At 39.0% G+C, this 5,504-nt stretch overlaps 1 non-coding gene across 1 annotated transcript; it reads left to right on the plus strand.

The window, feature by feature from the left end:
• Positions 1 to 787: 787 nt before the first annotated feature.
• LOC145134993 (small nucleolar RNA R71) lies at positions 788 to 894 on the plus strand. Its single transcript, XR_013719474.1, has one exon. It is a non-coding gene; the product is annotated as a small nucleolar RNA R71 (small nucleolar RNA).
• The last annotated feature ends 4,610 nt before the right edge of the window (positions 895 to 5,504 follow it).

Genomic DNA, 5,504 nt, shown 5'->3' on the forward strand with positions numbered 1-5,504 from the left:
CACGATATTTATATGTGCACCTTTCGGGTTACTTTCGGTATTACCAGGAAGTCCACCCGGTCTTCTCTCATTCACTTGTTGAGCAAGTTGCCCCAGCTGCTTTTCTATGTTGAGAATAGATGCTTGATGATTCCTAAGCAAAGCTTGTTGATCTTTCATCATAAGTTGGTGTTCTCTTAACATATTTTGTTGATCTTTGAGTGTAGCATCGATATCATTATGTGTTTTCTCGGATGCGGCCACGAATCTTGTAAGCATGTCTTCCAAATCTGATTTCTTTTCATGCACCGGTTCCTCCTTTTGATAAAAGCCTCTCTCCTTTTGCTTATATTTTTCCTCCCTTGTCTTTTTGTACTCATCATAAGGTAGCCATTCCTTCTTTGGTTTTCGCCAATTGTCATCAAACCTATCACCACTTGAATAGCACACTTGCACCTTCCGATTCCCGTTCTCGTCAAGATCACAATCTTTAGTTAGATGAGGTCCTCTACAGTTTTCACAACCCACTCTAATGGCGTGGATGGATTGGTCCATCTTTGTCATTCTTCGATCCATGCTTTCCAATTTTTCCATCATTGCTGCCATGTCATCAGTAATAGAGTTCACCGCCCCTTGAGTCAAGTCATTTCTTGGGTTATGATATTCTCTAGAGTGTTTAGAGAATTCTTCAATTAGGGCCTTTATCACCGGGGGTGCTTTCTTTTTGAGTGGTCCTTGCGAATCAAGGAGTTGCATAGTTGTCACATTTACTCCATCATAGAAAATGGAGACTTCTTGTTGGCTGTTTATATCGTGATGTGGGCAATTCCTTAGTAAGCCTTTGTACCTTTCCCACGCCTCATATAGTGACTCTCCAGCTTGTTGTTCAAAATTAGCTATGGATTTCTTCAACTTGGCTATTTTTGAAGGAGGGCAAAACTGGTCTGTGAATTATTCTTTCATTTTAGCCCATGTAGTGATGGATCCTGGGGGAAGTGATTTCAGTCAATCCTTTGCAGCTTCCTTGAATGTGACAGGTAGCATACGAAGCAAGACAGCGTCGCGAGCCGCATTAGGGACATTGAAGTAGTCTGCTATGCCATTGACTTCGTCAAGATGCTTGTATGCGTCTTCATGATCTTTCCCGTAGAATGGAATCTCCTTAAGTTGAGCAAGTATGTGGCCTTTAACTTAAAAGGTGGCAGTTGCGTGAATCACGGGTTGCACGAGTCCCGGGCCGGTGTCGTCACGCATCCTTTTCTTCCATTCACCCATGGGAACTTCATCGATGTTACCATGGGGTCAGCTAGTTCGCCTTCTAAATCGCTTCCATCTTCGGAGTCGGTTTCTTCCCCTTCAGATTCGTACTCGGTCTCTTCCTTCCTTGGGTCTTCGCCTGCTACTGAAGAGAAGCTGGATTCCCCTTCTTTCTTGCTCTTTTTCTTACTAAATACAGACTTGAGATTCTTTAAAGGAGAATTCTTCGATGTTGCGGATTCTCCTACGGTCTTGCCTTTGTTTTTCTTCAAAGTTGCTTCCGGGTCTTCAAGTGGTGGAACCAAAGGTATACCTCCTCCTCTGGTCATAAACTAACTGCAAACAGAAAAGAAAACACGCGTAAAAAGAACAAAAAAAAAACGAAACTGGAAATCAACTATGGACTCGCTGAGTAGGTTCGAATGCACTCGGCGAGTTCACGGCTTAAACAGAAATTTTTTTAATAAAAATCCTAAAAACAGAAAACTATCAAAACTTAAAATAATGACTAAATTACTAAAAAAATAACTTTGTGCAAGATAATTCTCACACAAAGGATCGGTAAAACTAGAAATTAGTGTTAATTTTTTTTGAACCGTTCCCCGGCAACGGCGCCAAAAACTTGATGTGTGTTAAACTAACTAGTTTTATCCTACTTTTAATTTATGAATTTGACACACAAAAGGCAGCTGACATGTCAATTGGTAATATGAATTAGCAAGTAGGGTATCGAACTCAGGGAACGGAAATTAATCTAACTACTAGAATTATCTAAAACAATTAGTAAAATAGAGGGGTTTTTTCTAGTTTTGCAAGACTAGAAACTTAACTAAAACTTAACTAATCAACTAACCGCTGAAAACACGTAAAAACCAACTAAATTCAATGATCAAAAATGGTTTCTGTTTAGGTTCGATTCATTTACTCCTATGGTTAATTTTTATAGTAATGTAATGGATTAATTGTTATTGGCTACCGACTAAGGTGATTAGATTCACATTCGTTATTACTAATCCTTAGAAAATAGATTAATTTAAGCAGTGATCAAGTGGTTAAACTAATAAATTCCCTAGTTTAATTATTCGTATTAAATAAGACTTGTAATTAGCTAATTAAATTGGTGATTCAACTAACCTCTTGTTGATGGTGTATCACACAAGCTCACACATTAATTTACCCATTCTCTAGTTAATCCTAGTTTCATATTCACTAATCCTAGGCATATAGCAATGTGTTCACATAAATCATATGAGATAAGCAATTAAGAGATGTTCATGCAGCTTAATTACTTAGCAATTAACAGAAAATAGTTATGGTTAATGCATAAGGGTCTTTAACAAGCTTAATTTAACAAGATTCACCACATAACAATTAATCAAAATAGTAAATTAATCCATAGGAGCAAACTTGTCTACCCTAAACAGAAACTAACGAAATTAGTTCATAATTGCAGTAGATAAAAAACTAAAAACGAATTCAAACAAGCTTAACATAGTTCTATTCAAAGGTAAAGTGGAAAATTAAACCTAAGTTGCCTTAGTCTTCTTAGAATTGAGGATTAGGGTTCTTCTCACGTTCTTCAGATCTCCAGCAGTCTCCTTAGTCGCCAAGTAATCTTTCCAAAAGCCACAGAGAGAGAGAGTCAATTCGGGTTTGTTGCTTCTATTTATAGATTTCTCAAAACAGGGTCTACTCGTCGAGTAGACAACCGACTCGCCGAGTCCCCTTGAAGAATCCGTATACGGCAAGGACTTTACGTATTGCTTCGCGAATCTTCGTATGTACTCGTCGAGTAGACGTCCCTACTCGCCGAGTAGCTTCAGGATTTAGCATTTTTCTTCTTTCTTCAGTTCCCGAGCTTTTGATCGTATCTCCTGCTTTCTTTTACCTCCGAGCTTCTCTTTTGAACTAAAAATACAATTTGAACACTATTAAGTACCTTTTGTCCATAATATGTAAATAATTAGCTAACAATTAATGAAAATCTATACTAAATATATAGTTAAATATGCACATATCAATATCTTTGCTACGTTTGAAAGAATCAGCTATATTGGATGGCCAAGCGTATAAAGACCATTTCTTTTTCTCTTCGTCGGAAAGGATCTTTCAGAACGCAGGTGGCTCTTTTTCCGATTTGAAGAGCTAGCACCACTTTTTCACTAGTAATGTCTTCATCATCTTTTTTTTTCTCTAGTTACCATCAAATCATCTTCATATTCTTCTTCAGTATACTCGTCTCGAAGTTTATATTCCGAGCTTGGTTTCCAGCTTGTCATGACTGCCTCTCCCCCTATTGCATCGGAAGGCCTAACTTTCGGTGCAAGCATCACATTATTCTTCAAATCTCCATGCTTCTCAAAAACCTTTTGAAAGATTAGATTCACCATTTTGGAGATATTATCATATGCATCTGTAGTCGGAGCATGAGCTTTGAGTGTGTTGAGGGTTTCTTCCAAGATCAAAAGGACTTCATCAAATTTGTAATTCACAATGTCCACAAAATGTTGTACAGGACGAATTACTTTGATGAGGACTTGTTGCATGACGAGGTTCATCGAGTCCTTTAAATTAATTTCCCTTTCCAATCGTTGAATTTGCTTTTCATGTCGGACATGGGTTTGCTTGATGTCACACCCCGACCGACGGCGGAAACATTCGGGGTCGGGATGTTGGATCATAAACATTGAACATATTTTGAACAATGAAATGGGATGTGTAACTCAAATATCACTTCCATTCATTTGTTATAGTTTAAATCATTACATAAATTTATACAACCTTGGATAACTTTGGATTTCTCGGTAGATTTCCAATCATCTCCCTAAGGCATTGTGACGAGGTCTTTCATCCTCTCAGTTTCCTAGGAATACATGCACTTTTTGAATGGTCAACATAATGTTGATGAGTGTAAGGTCACACCTTACGATCTGACGAGTCAAACATTTTACACGCTGACCGTCAGTGTCAGTGCCAGCGCCAACATCAACATCAGTGCCAACGTCTCAAGACCTTATCAGCGTCAACGTCTAGAAAGTAATCTTATGTAATCTTTATATATTAGGCAATTATATTTATATATATATAATAGATAGGAAATCCGATATCTTGGTGATAAGGACTTGTTTATATATAGATTAGATACAATCCCTTGATTAAAGGGATATACAAGTATAGTTTAGTATATATTCAACGTTAGGGTGAAACCCTAATGTTAACGCTTTTTGTAGTCGTCTTGGTAACCGCCTTTGTGACATTCGTTCTCTTGTGAGAACAACCCCTTTCTTGGTGAAAGACATCTTTGTGATTAATTTGGGTTCTTTAATTTTTTGGTTCTTTATTTTGTTTAGTTCTTCATTGTTTGTTAATTATACTCTACAAGGTGAGTCACTAACCCGTTCGTGTTAATGGACCTCATGAACCGCGTGTGCAGGTCGATGCTGGATTGGTATGTGATTATAATTATTGATGATATCTTTATCTATTACAAGACCCTGGAGCAGCACGAGGAGCACTTGATGGAAGTGTTGGAGACTTTGATGAAGGAGAGACTTTTCACAAAGTTCTCTAAGTGTGAGTTTTGGTTGCGCGAGGTACAGTTTATGGGGAGCCTTGTCAACCAGAATGGTATACTGGTCAACCCGGCCAAGGTCGAGGCCGTGATGCGGTGGGAGGTTCCGAGGTCTCCATCTGAGATTCAGAGCTTCCTTGGTCTAGCAGGTTATTATCAAAGGTTTATCCAGGATTTATCCAAGATAGATGTTCCTTTGACTCGGTTGACAAAGAAGACGGTTACATTTCAATGGGGGCTTGAGCAACAAGCAACTTTTGAGACCTTCAGACAACGGTTGTGTTAAGGATTTTGTGGTTTATTGTGATGCATCAATCACACGTTTGGGGGCAGTGTTGATGTAGAGGGTCACGTGATCGCGTACGCTTCGAGGCAGCTGAAGCCTCATGAAGTGGATTATCCGACTCATGATTTGGAGCCGGGGGTTGTGGTTTTCGCCCTCAATATTTGGCGGCATTACCTCTATGGGGTCCATTGTACTATTTACACGGATCACAAGAGCTTGAGGTGCCTGATGGATCAACCAAATCTGAATATATGGCAACGCCGATGGTTGGATGTTGTGAAGGATTATGATTGTGAGATTCTTTATCACCCGTGGAAGGCCAATGTGGTGGTCGATGCTCTCAGTCTCAAGGCGGTCGCGGCTCTGATCAGGGATATATGTTTAAGGATAATTGTGATTACTCTGTTGTTG

Source organism: Lactuca virosa, chromosome 8, assembly GCF_052849685.1.
Source record: "Lactuca virosa cultivar CGN04683 chromosome 8, Lactuca_virosa_CGN04683_v6, whole genome shotgun sequence".
Classification (NCBI taxonomy): domain Eukaryota; kingdom Viridiplantae; phylum Streptophyta; class Magnoliopsida; order Asterales; family Asteraceae; genus Lactuca; species Lactuca virosa.